Below are 24,780 nucleotides of genomic sequence, written 5' to 3'. Positions count from 1 at the left end.
AATAAATTGCTAACAGTTTCTGCCAAATACACGTCTCCGTGTCGTTATTTTATGTAAGGTTTATGTTGGGTATCACTGATGCATACACAGCGCAATTCTCAGCCGTTAGGAGGGCGAGTATAACCCTTACTGCCCCCTGTGCTGTACCTGTGTGTATGTTATCAGGGGTAAGAGGGGATGTGTCTGAGGCCTGGGAGCCAGTAGGCAGCTTACTTATATAGCACGTCAGAGCTGCACAGCAATGTCCATAGGGGTTATACATGTAACATGGTTACAGACTAGCACATCTCGTTACTAATATACTAGATAATAGAAGGGGAGGAGAGAGCTCTACTACAGCAGCAACAGCTGACTTTCTGCGGGAGGAGAGGACACAAAGGGGGAGAAATCCTGAAGATGCCAGTGGCAAGAGCTGATCGGGGGAAGCAGTGGAGGGGTCATTGGCAGAGACAAGTGGGTGGGAGTGTAAGGTGATTACAGTAATCCAGGGGAGAGATATGGGGATGGTGAATGAGGGGATTTATTATCTTTAATGTAAGAAATGAGCTGATACTGTAGATAATACGCAGGTGGAAGCAGCAGGATTGGGCGAGGGACTGAATGTGGGGGGATAAGGGGGAATACAGATTATGGATTGCACCAATAGGTACCTTAAATGGCAGCCTGAAGAGAATGGGGGTCTCCTAACAACACCCCAGACTAGAGATCTGGATATGCAGAATATCTCCGGCGCTGTGTATGGTAATAATGAATGGGTTATATCATACTCAGGTTACAGGGGATGTGTCTGACACACTTACTGAAAAGGGCCGGTGCTGATGGCTGCTGTCACAAGCGGGGGGCTGGGGGCGAGTAAGGTTACATAAGGTTACAGACGTATAGTGGTCTCTGAATAAGGTGGATATTTGCATGGATCACTGATTGCTGGAATTGCTCCCCCTTTACATGTGACTCAGACCCTCAATTACTGCACGGGGAATGTATCCTAAACACAGTGTAAATAATACATACGGATTACACAATACATAAAATATTCCAGTAAACACCTGACCGGTGCGTCATAGGCAGCGATGCTGGCTGTGGTGATTAGGACGCCTTTCTATCCATCAGTGTCTGGCTCATTCCCCACCATCTCTGCTGTCACTAGACGAATAACATGAAACGCGTCGGTAATGTTCCCCTAAGAGATCAGCAAAAAATATAATCAACAACTTTTATACTCTTGAGAAAATCCATCTTGTTTCAGTCGCCAACATATTATATAATAATTGGGCAAAGTCTAGCAAGATAATCATCCTGCCTCAGGTAAAGAAGAATTGCTGACGTGTCTATTACTCTGACTTCTCTATTCCAGGAACCATCATGTAATATAAACCAGCAATGCTGGAAGCCGGGGCATGGTTCTTTTTATATTAAACAGTAAAAGTATAGTGACAATGTGTCAGTAGTGAGGTGTCTGTGATCTCCCAGTTATTGGGTGCATTACAGAGAACACGGTCTCAGTATTAGCACATGGTGGAACTGGGAGCTGGTCAGGAAGCCAGACATAGGAGAAGATGTATCAACGCTTGGAGAGAGATATAGAACCAATCAGCTCTTTTTTTCAAACACTATAAAATGACAGGAGCTGATTGGTTGGTACTTTAACCCTCTCCAAGCTTTGATACATCTCCCTCAAAGTCTGCAGAACACACGACAAAGCCAAAGGAGATTACCAGTTATTTCCATCTGCAGCTAATCAGGAGGCAGAAGTCATTGTTACTCATTATGGATATAAGGTCCCTGGTCCTGGGTATATTCCATCTCCGTATTGGATAGTAACACAAGCAGAATATAGTGCTGGGTCACAGGTAGAGAGATAGCTAGGTGCAAGTCTCTATAGAGTATTTCCTCTTACATCTAGTGTGACACGTGTAAGAACTACGCCCAGCAGGTGTGGTGACGGCAGCAGGTTTTTATTCACTGCAACTCAGCAGCCTAACGCGTGTCAAAGTCAGAAAAATGTCTCTATGCACGTTGCCATATTTGCACCGCACACTGGTCCGTGCTGCGCATGCGTACGCTCTCCCGTGAAGGCGCATACCCGCAATAGCGTGCACTCGCAGGCGCGGTATGCGTATTTACGGTAGAGTTTATGTAGTCGTAGCGTGCGACTCATTCGTTACATATTTTCACAATTAATGTAGTTTATAGATCATGGTCCCTTTGATAGTCTCTGATAGTTTGGTTAATATAGAAGGTCCCTGAGCTAAGGAATCCCTCTTTGTATCGTACGAAGGGTCTAACAGGAATCATACAGCAGTGTTTGGTACCCATCGGAAGAGTATTTAATTAGCAATATTCCGGTGTTGGTTTGGAGCGTATTAATCGCTCGTGCGAATAGTTATGGACATAAGAAGTTTATGTCCATTTCTACTATTTACTCATACTCAGGTATGCGGCGGGAAACCTAGTTCCCCACCCACCTGAGCTGTTTGAAATCGTCACAGCCCACCTGTATGAATCAACCTATGACCTTTTGTTATGATGCAGGGCCGAATTCCGACGTCCAATGGACAATGGGATTGTAGGGACTGTAGGATTGCATTGTGTGTGGGGCATAAATAGGCAGGCCGACCACATCCAGCTCTCACTCTTCAACGGTTCTCATTGCTGAAAATCGGGTGCTGGATGTCCAGGCGCATGCGATCGTTTACCCTTGTGCGTAAGTTTCTCTCCGTTATCATTGTCTTTCTGTGAGCCAATTTCTCTCATCTCTCTCCGTCTCCCTCTCTCTCTTTCCCTTCTCTCTCTCTCTCGTATCTCCCCTAGACTAGTATTGTATTGTATTAGATAGTATTGTTTAGTTCTGTGGTTAGGAAGTCTCTGTTATATTGTAGTGTATCATTTGTACTGTTATCCCTTTTTTACAAGTATACTAGATATAATACAGTTAATAGGCTTTGGAACCTAAACCAGTATCTGTGTATTTTCTATAGTGTTAAGTGTTCACTTGAGCGTCGGTGACGCTCAAGCAGCTTTGTAGTTAGTCAGGTTACACAAGGTTGCACTTACACCCTGTATTCACATTAAGGTATTCCGTGTATTTCATTGGTATAAGGTTTAGACATAAAGGTATAGCGTTGTGAGCGTCTGCGCCGCTGGTGATCTCCTCGTGGTCTCGAGCGTCCGCTACGCCATAGAGAATCATTACTCTAGTCATAGCCAATAACGTGTCCTGTGATCGCTGGGCCGTGAGCGAACGTGACGCTTGAGCGTCTCGCCTACGGCTGAGCGATCGTTACGCAACTAGCGTACCATTACGGTACTTCTTAAGTAAACAGCGTACAGTGTTCTTAGCTTCATAAAGGGTTGTTTATACGACAAGGGAATTTAACATTGTCAATTGGGGACTCGTCCTATCCTTCTCATATCTGCACTAGGTAGATCAGCAGACATTATCCATCAGCAAAGGGCGGGATCATATTCCTTGCAGTGCTGATTGGATAAGCGTCTGCTTCGCTTAGATAAAGAGTGCTGAAGGAATCCGGGAACCGGAAGTAAGAACAAAACGCTTGTGTCTTTTAAAACTGTTTTATTTTTCTTCTGTCTTGCGTATACACGCACGCATACATTTATCTGTATTTCTTTTTCAAATTTCGTATATCACTATTCCTGTTTGCCAAGTTTTATAGTTGATAGAAAGTGCAAAAAGAGATTTGCTGTTATTTCATAGTAGAGGTAATAGTTAAAGTATAGACCAACACACGGCTTGTCTGGGAGATAAGGCAGTCAGTGTGGTGTGCGGTAGATGATCAGGGATCATCTACATTGATAAAGGTAGAAATTGTGTTACGGTGGATCTTTGTTTTGCGTACACGTGTCCCTAACAAAAGACTTGCGTACGCAATCCAAACGGCAGACGCACGCAGCGTACATTACGCAACGTAGCGTCTGGTTACGCCCACGTAGCTCAAGTCACGAAAAGTTGAATTAGCGCAAAGGCGATAAGTAACGCACAGCGGTAAATAACGCGACGCGGTAAATAACGCAAATCTACTTTTGGAAAAATCTGAAACTTAGTTTAACAGATCCTGCTCCTAATTAGTAACACTGTTGGACTGAAGACAATTTCTGCGCAGAAATAGATATAGAAACAAAAGTGTACATGTGTTGAGTGAGTGTGGTTTTGTATACAAAAGTTTATATAACTTTAAGGTGGAACCAAAAGGAAAGTCGGGTACTCGTCAAGGGACACACGTGTAAGTGACATATACGGTGGCTAGGGAGGCATCCCTGGTTAAATAATATTTGAGCATTAGAGTATAGCGGACCATAAGGTAACAGACCAGGAGGTCATTAACAGAAGGTAACAAGACCAGGAGGTCGTAAGGTACTAAAGAGGTCCGCTATAAAAGTCCAGTGGCACAACGCCTGGGGTGTTGGTGCAGAACCCATATAGGCCATAAGCTCTTGCTGAAGGAATCGCGGCCGGAAACATCAATTCCATTGATCTTTCAGTACATGACAAGTAGTGCTTGTGTACTGAACGATTGGACCACACGTAATTGTGTGCAGTAGTTAGTAATCTGACCTAATACCATTAGAGTTAAGTGGTCACAAACGCTATCTGTACATTCTGACGTGATTTGTGTAATTTTTTATTTTTGGAAGGGAAGTTCGCTGGTCACTCAGGAACTATCTAACAACCCCACCTTTACTGGAAAGAGTAAGTGTCCTGCGGGTAACCCTCATATGTTCCAGTAAACTGGAGGTTCCATAGGGGCCCTGTATCGAGTACGCCAGCACCATATCGGTGTGATCAGGTCGTATTGGTCGAGGTGGGCGAGTGAGTGGGGTACTCGGTAAACCGCCACCGCCGGCCTACTGTGGAGTAATTTGGTTGTCTGTAAAGGCTTGCTGAAAACCTTGATACAGAAATCCAAGGAGGACTAAGCAACACCTGCAGACTATGGGGGCCAGTTGCTCAGGTAGGGGGCGATCAACCCTGGTTCAGGTTGATTCTGTGAACCGACCAGTTGGGTCGGCACGATATGTAATGTGTGAAAAATATGGAAGTCACACCGAATCTTTATGTGATGAATGGGAGAGAATGACTGTACAAGACAGGGACAAATTCCCAAGAATAGGTAGCTTCAGTCCAGACGTGTTACAAAATTTAAGGAGGAGGATATGTCTCGTAAAATCAACAAAGAGACGAATTCAGCATCATGATTACTTACAGTTATGGCACCAGGAAGGTGAGATACAGAGAGGTTTGGCTCTGGCGGCGGGATCTGGGGCAGTCAGGAAGCTGATAGCCACAGCTCCACCTCCACCATACATTGCAGGAGAGAAGCTGATTACGGAGAGAAACGCACTGGGTTGTAAAACACAAACTCTTAGTAACCCTGTAAATGTTAATGATGTTAACCAAATAACTCATGCAAGTATTAACCCGTGCAAGATGTACCCTGTTTTGAACCTTCCTCAGGAGTGTGATCAAGAAGAAGATTCGGCAACAATTTCAGCGCTCTCTCTAGCGGCCACCATATCAGAAACCACAGTAGGAACTGCACCACCCACGAGATTAGTTAAGGCCCCTAACGGAGGGATAGGTGAGGTCGTGTCAACGGGTAAGTACGGCACCATGCATTACACTGAAACAATTGTACCACAAGTTGTAGAATCTACGCAGAATGAGGCTGTTAGAATTGCTCCTGTAAAGGTGATAGTAGTTCCCAATGGGAAAACAGATGCATCAGGAGCCACACCCGTCAGGAACATTGCCATGTATTGCCCGTTCACTAGAATGGAATTGAGGACCATAGTGTCTGAATTCCCAGACCCCAGAAAAGATTTAGTGGCAAGCCAAAAATACATCAGGGATCTAGGAAACACTTTAGAGCCCAATAATAAGGATTGGCAGATAGTGCTAAGAGCTTGCTTACCTTCCAATGTCGACTCAGTTAAATTCTTGGCTGATTGTGGACTAGATAAAGATGTACCGCTTACAGATGTGTACGACCAGGATAATGTAAAAAGGATAAATTTACAGCTAAAGGAGTATTTCCCAGCCGTTGTTAAATGGAATAAAATATTTTCCATTAAGCAAAAGGAGTCCGAAACGGCAGCAGAATATTTCCACCGGGCACTATCAGAAATGGCAAAATACACTGGTATAGAAGACATTAAGACCAACCCAAACCATCGAGAAGTAGCAGTATCTGTACTGATGGATGGTTTGAAAGAAACATTAAAAGCTAGGGTACAGACCACACAACCATGTTGGCGAGGTCTGTCAGTGTCCACCTTGAGAGAGGCTGCTGTTGATCACGACAAAAACATCACTAGACACAGGGAGTCGCAAAGTGATAAGTTGATGTCCGTAAGTATACAGGCGCTGACCACAAGGCAGCCTGCGTATGTACCACCGAATCCTGTGGGTAAGGCAAGTGTAATAACATGTTTTTCTTGTAACAGACCGGGACACTTTGCACGAGAATGTAGAACAAAGAATGTACAAAGATCTTTTCAACCCCCTAGACAACAACACAACACACGACATTGGGAGCAGGGTCCACAGAGGCGGAGTTTTGAGCCACATACAGGGGAAACAAAAAGATATCCCCCGAACAGAGACTGGCAGGCCTCTGGTAGTTCCCAGCTAACTCCCCCACAAGCAGTTGCTGCCAATGGGATTCAGGGAGGTCAGCATACCCAATAGGGGTGTGGCCACACCTGTAATCTGCAGCCAGTTAAATTGATTGCCAGTCTTGGAAGCGAACCAGAGATTGCAATCAATGTAGCTGGTAAAACTTTAAACTTTCTTGTAGACACAGGGGCGGCCAAGTCAGTGATAAATTCGACAGTGGGCATGAGAACCACTGGTAGGACAATTCCAGCCATGGGAGTAACAGGAGTAGTCCAGCACTACCCTGTTAGCAAACCAGCCGAGATTACAATAGGGCCTTTGCATACCAAGCATTCCTTTTTGCTGGCTGCATCGGCACCAACTAATCTCCTGGGGAGAGACTTACTATGTAAAATGGGTTGCGTCATTTATTGTACTCCTGAAGGTGTATTCTTGGACATTCCTGAGAATCACGCTCAGGAGGTACGAGACATGTTAGACTCCCCATCAAAATTAATGTCACATTCCATTATGACAAATAGGAACCCATCCCAAGTAGAAGAGATGACCTCTCAGATACCAGAGTCACTTTGGACAAAAGATGGACAGGACACTGGATTAATGGCAAACGTAGCTCCAGTAGTTGTACAAGTAAAAGATGGTAGGATAGCTCCAAAAATCCCACAGTATCCTCTGAAGCCAGAGGTGGAGTTAGGAGTTTTCCCAGTAATAGAACGCTTGCTGCAACAGGGCATTCTGGTAAGAACGTCCAGCACAGCCAATAGTCCCATCTTCCCTGTTAAAAAGAGTGGGGGGAGGGGTTACAGGCTAGTGCAGGATCTAAGGGGGATTAACAAAATAGTTGAAAGTCAGTTCCCCGTAGTGCCTAATCCAGCTGTCATCCTAATGCAAATTCCTCCCACTGCCAAATTTTTCACTGTTATTGACCTCTGCTCCGCTTTCTTTTCGGTACCTCTGCACCCTGACAGCCAATATTTGTTTGCATTCACATACAGAGGAGTCCAATACACGTGGACTCGGTTACCCCAAGGTTTCATAGATAGTCCAAGTATATTTTCTCAGGCTTTGCATGATTGTTTACAGTCTTTCCAACCAGACAGTGGATCAGTATTGATACAGTATGTGGACGATTTATTACTGTGTTCAGATTCACTGGAAGCATCTCTGAAGGATACGAAACAGCTCCTGTTTCATCTTTCAGACACAGGTCACAAGGTTTCCAAAGACAAGTTACAATTATGCCAAACTAAGGTAAAATATTTGGGACACTGTCTAACACAAGGACTGAGACACCTGACCACTGATAGAATCCAAGCCATTAGAGACATGACACTGCCACAAACCCAGCAACAGATCAGGACGTTTTTAGGAATGTGTGGGTATTGCCGTAACTGGATCCCAGGGTTTTCCATATTGGCGTTACCTTTGCAGGAAATGGTCTCTTCAAACAAACCTGACCGGATTTCGCATACAGACGAATCCGAAACAGCATTTGAGAGACTCAAACAGTGCCTAACGCAGGCACCAGCACTAGGTATGCCAGACTATGGGAAACCCTTTGAACTATACGGAACAGAAAGTGCTGGGTGCGCGGCAGGTGTACTAACCCAAAAACACGGTGACGCCAGCAGGCCAGTCGCATACTACAGCGCCCAGCTAGACACGGTAGCGCGATCCCTCCCCACATGCTTGCGTAGCGTTGCGGCGATAGCATTGCTAGTGACGAAAAGCGAAGATGTCGTGCTAGGCCACAACCTCACAATCCATACACCACATGCGGTATCTGCCTTACTGAATTCTGCCCAAACCAGACACGTCTCATCAGCAAGGTTTACAAGATGGGAATTGGCATTAATGGCCCCAGTAAACATCACCATAAGGAGATGCAGTGCATTAAATCCTGCAACATTTCTCCCAGGTGTGCCTGGTCAGGCACAAAGGGTGGAAGGTGAGAGTGATGGGGAAGGAGGATTTAATGCAAAGGGAGATACACATGATTGTATGGAATATTTGACCCAAAATTTTACCGCAAGGCCTGACATCAGTGACAATCCACTGGAAGATGCAGAACTAACGTTCTACACGGACGGTAGTTGTCATAGACAGTCAGACTCGGGAGACTTGTGTACTGGATACGCAGTCGTAGATGACCAAGACACCATAGAAGCGGAACCGCTAGGCCCACCTCACTCAGCCCAGGTTGCTGAACTGGTCGCCCTAACCAGAGCATGTGAATTGGCTAAGGGTAAGTCAGCCAATATCTACACCGATTCTAGATACGCCTTCGGGGTAGTACATGATTTCGGAGCCCTATGGCGGCTCAGAAATTTCATGACGGCGGCTGGTACACCGATAGCGCATGCAGCTCACATAAAAAGGCTTCTAACAGCGATACAGGAACCCGACAGAGTGGCTGTTATCAAATGTAAAGCACATACATATAGCCAAGACCCAGTATCCCTTGGTAACAGCCGAGCAGACGAAGCCGCAAAGCTTGCAGCTGCTACCCCCATACAGACAGACACCACACAACTGATGGTATTTAACACCATCAACACACAGAAGTTGTGTGAGATGCAGAATTTGTGTTCCACACAGGAAAGAGCAGTCTGGAAGGCAAAGGGATACGGCCAGGAGTCCTCAGGGCTCTGGACGGATGGACATGGTAAACCAGTGGCCCCCAGGGCATACCTTCCATGTCTGGCTGAAGCAGCTCACGGGCTGACTCATCTAGGCAAGGAGGGGATGTGCAAATTGGTAAGAGCATACTGGTGCGCCCCAGGATTCTCCTCTCATGCGAGTAAAAGAGCAATGTCATGCCTTACCTGTCTGAGAAAGAATATTGGAAAAGCAATACCTACAGAACCATCCCATATCCCACCTGCCGGCGGCCCTTTCCAGGTAATACAAATTGACTTCATTCAATTACCCCCATGTCGAAATTTGAAATATGTACTTGTTTGTATAGATGTTTTCTCGAATTGGGTCGAAGCTTTTCCAGCAGCTACAAATACCGCTATGTTTACAGCTAAGAAAATTGTGCAGGAATTTGTATGTAGATATGGTATCCCTAGAATCATTGAAAGTGATAGGGGTACCCATTTTACAGGTGATGTCTTTCAAGGAATGTGTAAGTTGATGGGAATTGATAGCAAGCTGCACACTCCGTACCGTCCACAGGCGAGCGCGAAGGTCGAAAGAGTGAACAGCACTATTAAAAATAAATTGAGTAAAGTAATGGCAGAGACAGGATTGACGTGGCCAGAAGCTTTACCCATTGTTTTGTATAGCATCAGAACCACTCCCAGGTCCCCTCTTAATCTGTCTCCTTTTGAAATCTTGTTTGGTCGACAACCGCATGTCATGATTAACCCTCAGGATGATTTGAAATGTAACAATGAAGTAACTGTAAAGTACTTGATTAACATGAGTAAGCAGTTGAGGAATCAAAATGATAATCTGAAGTTGATGATTCCTGATTTACCAGATAGTAATTGTCATGACATTGAACCTGGGGATTATGTAATGATACGAAATTTTCTACGCTCAGGTTGTCTTATTGATAGATGGGAAGGACCATACCAGGTCTTATTGACTAGCACCACAGCATTGAAGGTGGCTGAGAGAGAGACTTGGGTCCATTCATCCCACTGCAAAAAGGTTGCTGATCCAGAGAAGTCCCGTGATAAGGAACAGACGGTAGAGGTTGTATCACTAGAGTGTCTGTTCCAGGAGGACTGAGGCGGCACCTGAGCCTTGAAGACCAAAAGCAGTTGTCGACTCCCTTCTCCCTTTTATTGTTTTTCTCCACTTCCCATCCCCTCTTCCTTGAAATTTCTTTTTCCCCCTTCTCATTCTTCTCTATTTCCTCCTCAAAGATGGACTTGCCCCAAGAGACTGTGATCCGGATTTTGATGTTAACCATGATGTTGACCAGAGCAGTCTGTTCCGGCGAGAGTACCATAGAGGTCGAGAGAGGTTCTGGAATGGGTTCCGATTATGATGATGGAGGCGTAGTTTTCCAAGATCAACCAAACCAACAAGCAAAGGCGAGTATCAGAAAACGATCCGATAGAAGAAATTGTGATGGATTGTTAGCTGAAGAAAATTGTATCTGTAGGCTCTGTGATAATCTGGTTGAAGATGGATGCATAAAGAAATGCCAATCTAGTTTTAATATCCATATAGACCGGCATCCATTGAGTGACTATCACTCCTTAGTGGGTAACGTGTTAAACCAAACAGATTGTTGGGTATGCTCTCAAGTACCTCAGGGTCACAGCAAATCAGGGCTAGTACCATTTCCTTTAACGTTAGGGGAGGTACTTGAGCTAAGTGGTGGGAGACCGGTGGACCGGAGGTTTAATATCTCCAGCCCTCCTAGTTTGAAGCTCCACCAATACCATGTGGATAGGTCCCTCTTATGTTTCAATATCTCCAATCCCAGAAAACCGGGAAATTGGGAAGTGTCATGGAGCAACCTTACCATGACCTTTTCACACAGAGCAGATAGAATGCCTACAGATACAGAGCTGGTACGCCACATAGCCAGTAGAGGAAAATCTTTCCGGTATCGATATACCTTAGGAAATAGGATTACTAGAGTTGGAGAGGTATCACCAGGATACTGTGCACATATCGTACAAACTGAAACGTGCATTAGACAGATGGAAGAATTAGGGTCAGGAGATTTCACCTGGAAGGTTTGTAACATGGTCACGTCCTTCTCCGTCCCATATGTTCTCCCCGATGACGCATATTTCATATGCGGGAGAAAGGCGTACAAGTGGCTTGCCCCAAACTCTGAAGGATTGTGTTATATTGGAAAAGTATTGCCTGAAGTGATGACTGTTACACATGACAAAATGAAGGACATACACCGTGGTGCCCAAGCTCCTTATACTCACACTCATTACGAGCACCGAGTTAAAAGACAACTGTCAGAAAGGTTAGAGCATCCGGCCTCTGATCTTATCCATGAATCCACCGGGATTCAGGTTCTGGTAGCGTTAGATTTCACTCGTACCGCTCGGGGAGTGATGAATTATAGATACATTTCCGCACTCGCCAATTTGTTAGATAATATCACTGAAATGTATGATGACACGTTTAGATACACTGGAAGAGAGCTTCAAGCTTATAAAACAGAACTAGTTCAGCATAGGATGGTTCTTAATTATCTTACAGCAGTAACAGGCGGATATTGTGTTACATTAGCAACACAGTACGGCATAAAGTGTTGCACGTATATCACCAATAGCACCGAGGATCCGGTAGAGGTCATAGACCAAAAGATGGACGATATTCTCCAATTAAAGTGGGAATTTCGCCGAAAACACAATCTCACCCTTGCTGCTGTAGGTAATGAGCTGACTGGTTGGGTGTCATGGTTGAACCCGCGAAATTGGTTCTCCGGTTTGGGGGACTGGGCTCAAGGAGTCATAATGGATGTTGGAAAGTTTCTACTATGTATCTTGGGTGTCGTTATATCGATTGGATTGATATTTAGATGCGGACAGGCTTTAATGAGGTGCAAACAAAGTACAAAAGTGATGAGCTTGAGGAGTGAGGAAACCGTAATTAACCTGGATTTGATTTATGACCCAATGATAGAAACCAGGATGTGATGAAAATGCGATTATACGGTCCGTTTCTTTCACCTGTTTTTCTGCTTTTCTCCAAGATACAAAGACCCCCTTGGACGAGGAAGCTGACGAGACGAGATGTATACAGACAACGGATTGACCAAAGAAGAAGATTTGACAACTTTAAATATGGACACTTGATGAACTTTGCCATGGTTCCCCAGTTTCCCTAGTACTTTTAAACTCACGCTAGCCCAACATTTTTTGTAAATCTGATGGCTCAGACAAAGCTATTTGCTCATGCCCAAGGAGCAATACAGCGCAAAGAAGACGACTCTCAACAGATACCGAACACAACTTCGACGACAGATGTACATTTCCCTGACATAGAATATCATTGCATTTTCCATAAGTGTTCTTTATCTTCATCTCTACAACCCTCAGGTAATGACACACATAGACGATAGGGAATACAGGCACAGATATCAGCAACCACATACCTCCCCCATTCATGTATCATCAACTAAAATGTGCTCCCCATTTTGTTCAAAATCCGAAAAGAGCTCGGTAAAGTTTGACAGCCCATCCACAGACCTGTACCACAGGATAAGAAGGAATTCAAATGTATACTTCGCAATACCTCGAAGCTTGATTTACCACACGTACGGCACGATGATACATGACCCTCCAAACATGGATTCATACACACATGCTTCTGCTATCTCACTAGGTCATACCCTCTTCACACCTTCTCCTCTCTCCTCCCTTACCCAACCATGGAAATCAATTAACCCCTGACTTGCATTTTTCTCCTTAAATGTTTTGTGGCAGTTATTATTGACTGCCAAAGGGTGGACTGTCAAAGTCAGAAAAATGTCTCTATGCACGTTGCCATATTTGCACCGCACACTGGTCCGTGCTGCGCATGCGTACGCTCTCCCGTGAAGGCGCATACCCGCAATAGCGTGCACTCGCAGGCGCGGTATGCGTATTTACGGTAGAGTTTATGTAGTCGTAGCGTGCGACTCATTCGTTACATATTTTCACAATTAATGTAGTTTATAGATCATGGTCCCTTTGATAGTCTCTGATAGTTTGGTTAATATAGAAGGTCCCTGAGCTAAGGAATCCCTCTTTGTATCGTACGAAGGGTCTAACAGGAATCATACAGCAGTGTTTGGTACCCATCGGAAGAGTATTTAATTAGCAATATTCCGGTGTTGGTTTGGAGCGTATTAATCGCTCGTGCGAATAGTTATGGACATAAGAAGTTTATGTCCATTTCTACTATTTACTCATACTCAGGTATGCGGCGGGAAACCTAGTTCCCCACCCACCTGAGCTGTTTGAAATCGTCACAGTCCACCTGTATGAATCAACCTATGACCTTTTGTTATGATGCAGGGCCGAATTCCGACGTCCAATGGACAATGGGATTGTAGGGACTGTAGGATTGCATTGTGTGTGGGGCATAAATAGGCAGGCCGACCACATCCAGCTCTCACTCTTCAACGGTTCTCATTGCTGAAAATCGGGTGCTGGATGTCCAGGCGCATGCGATCGTTTACCCTTGTGCGTAAGTTTCTCTCCGTTATCATTGTCTTTCTGTGAGCCAATTTCTCTCATCTCTCTCCGTCTCCCTCTCTCTCTTTCCCTTCTCTCTCTCTCTCTCTCGTATCTCCCCTAGACTAGTATTGTATTGTATTAGATAGTATTGTTTAGTTCTGTGGTTAGGAAGTCTCTGTTATATTGTAGTGTATCATTTGTACTGTTATCCCTTTTTTACAAGTATACTAGATATAATACAGTTAATAGGCTTTGGAACCTAAACCAGTATCTGTGTATTTTCTATAGTGTTAAGTGTTCACTTGAGCGTCGGTGACGCTCAAGCAGCTTTGTAGTTAGTCAGGTTACACAAGGTTACAGACTAGCGCTGAGTTTAAAAATAATGAAATTTATAAACAACTTGAGACTTTTCAATCTTCGTCCAAAGTTTCTTTCAAGCTCTTTCCACACATCAGAAAGACACTCACTTTATTATTCTGTCTCGCTTTCATGTAAAGGTATCTTTCTATCACCATACATCCACGGTACACTTCACTTGCAATGGACTTAGCTATTGGAATAACACTTACATTAGTGTCCTATCCCGCGTCCACATCAAGGTATCTTTCGTATCCCTCACAGTAGGGGCGGCAGGAATAAGGCAGACCAGTATTTTTCCAAAAAAACACACGGCTTCTTTATTCATCCAATACAGCAAGTAAGTGATCTGGTATGATGGTTAGCAAACTTCAACGCATTTCGGGGATACCCTCCCCTTCCTCAAGAAGTAAACTTCTTGAGGAAGGGGAGGGTATCCCCGAAATGCGTTGAAGTTTGCTGCTAACCATCATACCAGATCACTTACTTGCTGTATTGGATGAATAAAGAAGCCGTGTGTTTTTTTGGAAAAATACTGGTCTGCCTTATTCCTGCCGCCCCTACTGTGAGGGATACGAAAGATACCTTGATGTGGACGCGGGATAGGACACTAATGTAAGTGTTATTCCAATAGCTAAGTCCATTGCAAGTGAAGTGTACCGTGGATGTATGGTGATAGAAAGATACCTTTACATGAAAGCGAGACAGAATAATAAAGTGAGTGTCTTTCTGATGTGTGGAAAGAGCTTGAAAGAAACTTTGGACGAAGATTGAAAAGTCTCAAGTTGTTTATAAATTTCATTATTTTTAAACTCAGCGCTAGTCTGCAACCATCTATTGCTTGTGTATATTTCGTGTGGTTCATAGGGATAAATAAGGGAATATCCCACGTGTTGCAAACAGGCTGCTTTTAACTGGCAGCGCAGGGCTGCATACAAAAACTATTGTCAGGTTACACAAGGTTGCACTTACACCCTGTATTCACATTAAGGTATTCCGTGTATTTCATTGGTATAAGGTTTAGACATAAAGGTATAGCGTTGTGAGCGTCTGCGCCGCTGGTGATCTCCTCGTGGTCTCGAGCGTCCGCTACGCCATAGCGAATCATTACTCTAGTCATAGCCAATAACGTGTCCTGTGATCGCTGGGCCGTGAGCGAACGTGACGCTTGAGCGTCTCGCCTACGGCTGAGCGATCGTTACGCAACTAGCGTACCATTACGGTACTTCTTAAGTAAACAGCGTACAGTGTTCTTAGCTTCATAAAGGGTTGTTTATACGACAAGGGAATTTAACATTGTCACGCGTGTCGACCTAAAGACCGGATACCTACCTGGCTTGCTGATCTCAGCCAGCTACAGTACCTGGACCAGACCTGCCATATACCCTACATCCAGGTATGACCCAACTCACTCTGCACCAACCTAACAGCTGTAGCACCGGGACCCCCTGCCATACTAGAAACCAGAATGGTATATTCCAACTAGAGTGTCACAGGGAACAGGTGTAAGTGGCATGCCAAGGTTTGGAGGAATCACCAGCTAGGACCAATATGTAAGCTCTGGCCTTACATTTAGGCTTTCATAGTCTATAAATGCCACTTACTCTCTCATCCTATTGCTCTCACTCCTTCCCTCACTCTTGCCGGTTCTATTACCAGTGCGGTTACGGCAGCAGTCAGTGGGGCCGATTCTATTGTTCTGGGTGTCTAAAAATCCAGTCTAAACGCAACTTTTTAGACACCAAAACAATTGTCACAACTCAATTGTGTCTGTGCGCCCATCGTTCCAAACAGACTGGGTTTATCTGCCTAAAATGCCTAAACCCGTCTAACCTCCCGCTTTGGGCAGATTGAATGGGTTGGGATTGGGTTACTGGCGTCTGGGATCCCAGCGGTCAACATACCGAAGCCGGGATCCCAGCCGTCAGATTGCCGGCGGGGGGACAAGCGCAACGAAGCCCCTTGTTCTATTCCCACGCTATGGGTGTCATGGAGACCCACGAGTGGGAATAGTCCCTGTTAGTCGGCATGCCGACTGTTGAGATTTCGAGCGGTCGGGATTCCGGCGTCAGTATAGTGACATGATTACATCCCGATTGAACAGGTAGTTGGTGTGGTTCAGCTGCGCACCCTTCACGTGCTGCCTATGGGTTATAACTTGGGCCTTCCCTGTGACCAGAAGTTCTATTGCAAGTTGAATGAATGTGGTAAAACACCGACAGGCGCTCAGTGAGATCCCAATATAACAGGATTTTGGTACTCACCGTTAAATCCTTTTCTCCTAGTCCGTAGAGGATGCTGGGGACTCCAAAAGGACTGTGGGGTATAGACAGGATCCGCAGGAGCTTGGGCACACTAAAAAGACTTAAAACTGGGTGTGAACTGGCTCCTCCCTCTCTGCCCCTCCTCCAGACCTCAGTTATAGGAACTGTGCCCAGGAGAGACGGACAGTACAAGGAAAGATTTTTGTTTTAACTAAGGGCTACCAAACTACCAGCCCACACCATAAACATACCGTACAACCGGAATAACGCCAAACCAGATAACAGTATGCATAAAACTCCAGCAACCATCTGCAACAAACCAATACACAACTCGTGTATAAACTAACTTAACCAGTAAGAAAACACACTGCAAGTAATAGTCCGCACTGGGACGGGCGCCCAGCATCCTCTACGGACTAGGAGAAAAGGATTTAACGGTGAGTACCAAAATCCTGTTTTCTCTTACGTCCTAGAGGATGCTGGGGACTCCAAAAGGACCATGGGGATTATACCAAAGCTCCAAAACGGGCGGGAGAGTGCGGACGACTCTGCAGCACCGACTGAGCAAACTTCAGGTCCTCATCAGCCAGGGTATCAAACTTATAGAACTTAGCAAAAGTGTTCGAACCCGACCAAGTAGCTGCTCGGCAAAGCTGTAGCGCCGAGACACCTCGGGCAGCCGCCCAAGATGAGTCCACTTTCCTGGTAGAATGGGCTTTAACCGATTTCGGCACCAGCAGTCCGACCGAAGAATGGGCCTGCTGGATCGTACTACAAATCCAGCGTGCAATAGTCTGTTTTGAAGCGGGATGACCAACCTTGTTGGCCGCATACAAAACAAACAACGCTTCAGTTTTTCTAGTAACAGCTGTCCTAGAAACATATACTTTTAACGCTCTTACAACATCCAGAGATTTTGGAATCGCCACCTCTTCCTTAGCTACCGGAACCACAATAGGTTGGTTAATGTGAAATGAAGAAACCACCTTTGGTAGAAATTGTTGACGAGTCCTCAATTCCGCCCTATCCGAATGAAAAATCAAGTACGGGCTCTTATGAGATAAAGCTGCCAATTCCGACACTCGCCTGGCAGATGCCAACGCCAAAAGTATAACGACCTTCCAAGTGAGAAATTTCAACTCAACCTTACGCAAAGGTTCAAACCAGGAAGACATGAGAAACCGTAAGACGACATCAAGGTCCCATGGAGCTACAGGAGGTACAAACGGCGGATTGATATGCATTACACCCTTCACAAAGGTCTGAAACTCTGGAAGGGCAGCTAACTCTTTTTGAAAAAAAATAGACAAAGCCGAAATTTGCACTTTGATGGAACCCAATTTCAGGCCTGCATCTACGCCCGCCTGTAAAAAGTGGAGAAAACGACCCAAGTGAAAATCCTCCGCAGGAGCCTTTTTAAGCTCACACCAGGAAACATACTTCCTCCAGATACGGTGATAGTGTTTCGCCATAACCTCTATCCAAGCCTTAATGAGAGTTGGAATGACATCCCTGGGAATACCCTTACGAGCTAAGATCTGGCGCTCAACCTCCATGCCGTCAAACGCAGCCGCGGTAAGTCTGGAAACACGCATGGACCCTGCAACAACAGATCCAATCTTAGAGGAAGCGGCCAAGGATCTTCCACCAGCAAGTCCTGAAGATCCGGGTACCAGGACCTTCTTGGCCAGTCTGGAACGACGAGAATCGCCTGAACCTTTGCTCGACGAATGATCCCCAGCACCTTTGGAATGAGAGGAAGTGGAGGGAACACATACACCGACTGGAAGACCCACGGAGACACCAGGGCGTCCACTGCAGTGGCTTGTGGGTCCTTTGACCTGGAACAATACCTCTGGATCTTCTTGTTGAGCCGAGACGCCATCATGTCTATCAACGGAATTCCCCAGCGTCCTGTCACTTCTGCAAATACCTCTTGGTGCCGAGCCCACTCTCCCGGATGGAGGTCGTGTCTGCTGAGGAAATCCGCTTCCCAGTTGTCCACCCCCGGTAGGAAAACTGCTGACAGTGCGCTGACGTGTTGTTCCACCCATCGAAGGATCTTTGTGGCCTCCGCCATTGCCGCTCTGTTCCTCGTTCCGCCTTGCCGGTTTATATGGGCCACCGCTGTGATGTTGTCTGACTGTACCAGGACCGGTCGATCCTGCAGAAGACTTCTTGTTTGGAGCAGGCCGTTGTAAATGGCTCTTAACTCGAGAATATTTATGTGGAGACAGGCTTCCTGAAGCGACCATTTTCCCTGGAAGTTTCTTCCTTGGGTGCCTGCGCCCCAGCCCCGGAGACTTGCATCTGTCGTCAGAAGTACCCAATCCTGGATACCGAATCGGCGTCCCCCCAGGAGGTGATGAGCTTGTAGCCACCACAGGAGAGAAATTCTGGCTCTGGGAGATAGACTTATCTTCCGGTGAATGTGTAGATGAGATCCGGACCATTTGCTCAGCAAGTCCCACTGAAACACGCGGGCGTGAAATCTGCCAAATGGAATGGCTTCGTACGCCGCAACTATCTTCCCCAGAACCCGAGTACAATAATGGATCGACACACTCGTCGGCTTCAGAAGTTTTCTGACCATCGTCTGCAGTTCCCGAGCCTTTTCTTCTGGAAGGAATACCTTCTGTAACTCCGTGTCCAGAATCATGCCCAGAAAAGGAAGCCGAGTGGTCGGAATCAACTGGAACTTCGGCAAATTGAGCACCCAACCGTGCTGTCGCAGAACCGATAGTGACAACTCTACACTTCTCAGCAATCGTTCCTTGGACCTCGCCTTTATCAGGAGATCGTCCAAGTACAGGATAATTGAAACACCTTGTTTGCGAAGAAGAACCATCATTTCTGCCATGACCTTGGTGAAAATCCTCGGAGCCGTGGAAAGCCCAAATGGCAACGTCTGAAACTGGTAATGAGACTCCTGTATCGCAAACCTGAGGAAAGCCTGATGTGGAGGATATATCGGCACATGTAAGTAGGCATCCTTTATGTCGACTGACGCCATAAAATCCCCCCCCCCCCCCCCCCTCCAGGCTGGCAATCACCGCTCGAAGGGATTCCATCTGAACTTGAAGAACTTCAAGTATGGATTGAGGGATTTTAGATTTAGAATTGGTCTGACCGAACCGTCCGGTTTCGGTACCACAAAGAGGCTCGAGTAGAACCCCTCCCCCCGCTGTGACAGAGGGACGGGAACAATGACCTTCTGTAGACACAATTTTTGAATCACCTCCCTGTCCGGAAGAACCACTGGTAATGCCGAAATGAAGAACCGGTGAAGGGCATCTCCTGAAACTCCAGTTTGTATCCTTGAGACACACGATTTCTAACACCCAAGGATCCAGGTCTGATTGAATCCAGACCTGGCTGAATACCTGAAGACGGCCCCCCACCGGTCCGGACTCCCCCAGGGAAGCCCCAGCGTCATGCGGTGGACTTGGTAGCAGCCGGGGAGGAATTCTGGTCCTGTGCGCCTGAGGCTGCAGGAAGTTTTCTTCCCCGTCCTCTACCCTTTGAGGTGAGGAAAGACGACCTTTCCTACGCCTGTATTTATTGTGACGAAAGGACTGCATTTGTTGATGTGGTGCCTTTTTCTATTGTGTGGGAACATAAGGAAGAAAAGAGGGCTTAACCGCAGTCGCGGTCAAGACTAGGTCCGCCAGGCCGTTCCCAAACAAGACAGTACCTTTAAAGGGTAGAGCTTCCATAGACCTCTTGGAGTCGGCATCAGCATTCCATTGATGGATCCACAAGGCCCTCCTGGCGGATATCGACATGGCATTGGTACTTGATCCCAAGAGACAGACGTCCCTTGCCGCGTCCTTTAGGTAATCCGCAGCGTCCTTAATATAACCGAGAGTTAGAAGGACATTATCTTTATCAAGAGTATCTATGTCACTAGCTAAATTCTCAGCCCATTTAGCAATATCACTACTCACCCATACCGACGCCACAGCAGGTCTGAGAAATGCACCCGTATTAGCGAAAAATGGACTTCAGACACGTCTCCAACTTGCGATCCGCCGGATCCTTGAGAGCTGCCGTGTCAGGAGACGGAAGCGCCACCTTCTTAGACAAACGAGATAGAGCTTTATCAACAGTTGGAGATGTCTCCCATTTTTCCCTGTCATCAGAGGGGAAAGGATACGCCATATAAATCCTCTTGGGAATCTGCCATTTCTTATCCGGCGACTCACAAGCCTTTTCACAAAGAGTATTCATTTCATGAGAGGGGGGAAACTTCACCTCAGGTTTCTTTCCCTTGAACAAGCAAATCCTTGTTTCCTGTACCGCAGGTTCATCAGAAATCTGCAAAACATCTTTTATAGCCACAATCATGTACTGAATTCTCTTAACTAATCGTGGATGTAACGTAGCCTCAGTGAAATCGAACTCGGAATCAGGGTCCGTGTCGGTATCCGTATCCCCCACCACAGTAAAAGGCCTCTTATGGGACCCGGATGTGGTCTGTACCTGAGATAAAGCCTCCTCCATGGACTTTTTCCACACCTGCGTCTGTGACTCAGACTTATCTAACCTCTTAGATAAAGAAGCTACATTGGAATTTATTGTATTAAGGAGTGCTAGTAAATCAGGAGTCGGCTGCGTCGACAGTGCTACATCTAGCCCCGCATCTCCACCTCCCATAACCTCCTCTGGTGAATAACATTCACGCTCTGACATGTCGACACGTAGTACCGACACACAACACACACAGAACCGTCCCAGCAAGGTGACAGGCCCACAGTGCAGCCCAGAAGAGAAGACCGAGGGAGTATGCCAGCTCACACCCCAGCGCCTGTATATTGGTACACGAATATATGTACCCAGCGCTGCCTTATTATCAAAAAGACTAGTACCCACTGCGGCTCCCCTCTGGAGATGCCCCCTTTACTTGAAATCAGCGTGGAGGTCCCGGCAGCGTCTCTCCCTCCGTCTGGTGCAGAGAGAAAATGGCGCGTGTGAGCCGCAGACCGAAGCTCCGCCCCCTTCTCGGCGGCTTTGGCCCGCCAAATTCAAACTCATGTAAAATGCCGGCGGGGGTCTGTAAAAGGTGCCTCGGCACCCACAATCATATGCCGCCCTTACAAAAATAGGATTTTGGTACTTACCAGGTAAATCCTTTTCTTTGAATCCATAGGGGTCACTGGAGTACTCTTGGAAATGACCGCTGCTCGTCTGGAGCGAGAAACGCTAAGAGCTGAGTCTAGGGTGAGACCGCCAGAACTACCGGAGGCGTCTCAGCCTTGCGTAGGGTCCAAATCCATTTTGGGCAAACGGGATAATTTTCATATGTCTTATGATTTTCCAGTGTCTGCTATGTTGCAGTCTGACGATTCCATCCCAGACCTCACGGAACACGATGAGGGGGAGGAGGGCGAAGTGGAGTCAGACGGCGAGGATGTTAACAGTTCCGGCATTGATGATCTCATCAGAGCGGTACGGCAGTCGCTAAGGTTTCCTGAAGCTGAGCAGCCTCTCACCAATGATCAGGTCATATTTACTAAACGACGGAAGACGCCAGTAAGTTTTCCTGTGTCGGATTCTCTAAATCAGATGTTAGTAGAATCCAGACAGAATCCAGATAAACGGTTTTCTATACCTCGCAGATTTAAGTCTAGTTATCCGTTTCCAGAATCGGTAACGGGTACATGGGAGAATCCACCAATAGTTGATTCTTCAGTGTCAAAGCTTACCAAGAAATTAACCATACCAGTGCCATCAGCTACTACGCTTAAAGATCCGTCAGATCGTAAGATAGAAACTATGCTTAAATCCATGTATGTAGCAGCTTACAAAACTTCAGTAACATGCCTCCCAGGGCGCCCCCCCCCAGCGCCCTGCACCCAGTGACAACCGTTGGTGATGTGTGTGGGAGCATGGAGCACAGCGTTACCGCTGTGCTTTACCTTCCGTCACTGAAGTCTTCTGCCGTCCTGAAGTCTTCTGGTCTTCTCATACTCACCCGACTTCTGCCTTCTGGCTTCTGTGAGGGGGTGACGGCGTGGCTCCGGGAACAAGCAGCTAGGGGCACCAAGCGATCTAACCCTCTGGAGCTAATGGTGTCCAGCAGCCGAGAAGCAGAGCCTTGAAACTCACAGAAGTAGGTCCTGCTTCTCTCCCCACACTCCCACGTTGCAGGGAGCCTGTAGCCAGCAGGGCTCCCTGAAAATAAAAAACCTAACAAAAGTCTTTTTCTAGAGAAACTCAGTAGAGCTCCCCTAGTGTGCATCCAGTCACTCCTGGGCACAAAGTCTAACTGAGGTCTGGAGGAGGGGCATAGAGGGAGGAGCCAGTTCACACCCAGTTTTAAGTCTTTTTAGTGTGTCCAAGCTCCTGCGGATCCCGTCTATACCCCATGGTCCTTTTGGAGTCCCCAGCATCCTCTAGGACGTAAGAGAAAAAAGATTTATTCCGAATATGAGTAAAAAAAGATTCAGAAGATAATACAGTTTAAAAACAAAACAGTAAAAGAGCATATGAGTCATCTAGAAAACATGGCATGTGTTTCCTAAGTAGTATGAAGTTTATCCAGAAAACATGGCATGTGTTTTCTAAAAGGAAATAACAATAATATTCAACGGTACTGACGCATTTATGTGCAAGTCATGCAGATTTATATACAACACAATAAAACAATAAGTGTCCTTGAAGTTTATCCAGAAAACATGGTATGTGTTTCCTGAAAACAGGCAGCGATAATTGTACAAATCAGAGAGTCCGGTAATTGTTCAAGTGGATCAGAGTGTCCTTACCCGGTCAGTGAGGTTGGAGCCACTGGTGGTATAAAAGCAGAGTGCTATCCGGATTACCCGCACTGCTGGGCTCCAAGGCAAAAACCGGGAAGTTTCTCCGCAGGTCCTTATGGCGTAGTCACTATGTCTGCCGTCACAATCTCACTGCTTTAGGCTCCTCCCCTATAGAGAGTAAGATAGTTATACTGTATATTGCGTATGTTAGACTAGTAACATACCCGAAGGCAAAAGTGTCATCACACAGAAGCCAGGTACATGGCCGTGCGAAGCAGTGACATTATATATAGCCCAAAGGAGTAAGTTATAATCACACTCCATGTAGTTAGTAGTCTGATCCATGGTGGGAAACAAACGTAACATTAGTGACGTCAGTGCCGTGAGGCAGCAATGCTAACCACCAGTGCCGTAACTAGGTATTTTAGCGCTGTGGGCAAGAAGCGGCATTGGCGCCCCCCCTTATGTAAAATACGAGCAGTGCTCGACAGAGGCGCGACCCCCCCCCCTCCCAAAAAAATATATTGAATTGAGGCGTGGCTTCATGGGGAAGGGGTGTGGCCACAAAATAATACCAATTCATACTACTGCACAGTAGTCTCCATTGTTCAAATTACGTCGCACAGTAGCGCCACTACCCCCTTTTTACACATTACGGCAGACAGCATACCCCTTTTTATACATTACAGCAGACAGCGTCCCGTCTTTACACATTACGGCAGACAGCGTCCCCTTTTTACACATTATGGCAGACAGCGTTCCTCTTTTTACACATTACGGCAGACAGCGTCCCCATTTTACACATTACGGCAGACAGCGTCCCCTTTTTACACATTACAGCAGACAGCGTTCCCTTTTTACACATTACAGCAGACAGCGTTCCCTTTTTATACATTACGGCAGACAGCATCCCCTTACACATTACGGCAGACAGCGTCCCCTTTTACATATTACGGCAGACAGCGTCCCCCTTTTTACAGCTCCCTCGCTGCCCGTAATGCATGCTGCCAGCTCCCCCCTCTCCTTTGAGGCAACGGAAGCATCGCTACCCCGCTGCCTGCACTGTATGCCACCAGCTCCCCCGCTGCCCATACTGTATGCCATCAGCCTCCCCCGCTGCCTGCACTGTATACTACCAGCTTCCCCGCTGCCCGTACTGTATGCCACCGGCTCCCGCTTTGCCTGTACTGTATGCCACCAGCTCCCCCGCTGCCTGCACTGTATGCCACCGGCTCCCCCGTTGCCTGTACTTTATGCCACCGGCTCCCCCGCTGCCTGCACTGTATGCCACCAGCTCCCCCGCTGCCTGCACTGTATGCCACCAGCTCCCCCGCTGCCTGTACTGTATGCCACCGGCTCCCCCGCTGCCTGTACTGTATGCCACCGGCTCTCCCGCTGTCTGTCCTGTATGCCACCGGCTCCCCCGCTGCCTGTCCTGTATGCCACAAGCTCCCCCGCTGCCTGTACTGTATGTCACCGGCTCCCCCGTTGCCTACGACACTTATACCTTTAAGCTGTATCTGCAATGGGCAGCGGGGAGATACGCACGCTCCCTCTGAGGTGCGCCATGCCGGAAAATGCAGCTTGCGCATAGCGGGAAAGGTGTGTAAATACAC

General features: G+C 46.6%; 1 long non-coding RNA gene across 2 annotated transcripts in view; it reads right to left on the bottom strand.

Annotated features, from left to right (window-relative positions):
• Positions 1–24,780, bottom strand: part of LOC134947646 (uncharacterized) — a 65,302-nt gene that overhangs the window by 8,807 nt on the left and 31,715 nt on the right. Inside the window, exons 2-3 of one of the 2 annotated variants that reach the window (XR_010182678.1) lie at positions 23,171–23,332; positions 1,047–1,180 (exon numbers count right to left, since the gene is read on the bottom strand). This is a non-coding gene — a long non-coding RNA (uncharacterized LOC134947646). Of the gene's footprint in view, positions 1–49; positions 1,181–23,170; positions 23,333–24,780 lie in introns of those variants that run through there. The other variant, XR_010182677.1, reaches the window with a different exon arrangement.

The sequence above is a fragment of the Pseudophryne corroboree genome, chromosome 8, assembly GCF_028390025.1.
Source record: "Pseudophryne corroboree isolate aPseCor3 chromosome 8, aPseCor3.hap2, whole genome shotgun sequence".
Classification (NCBI taxonomy): Eukaryota; Metazoa; Chordata; class Amphibia; order Anura; family Myobatrachidae; genus Pseudophryne; species Pseudophryne corroboree.
This window is presented reverse-complemented; position numbering and strand designations above follow the sequence as displayed.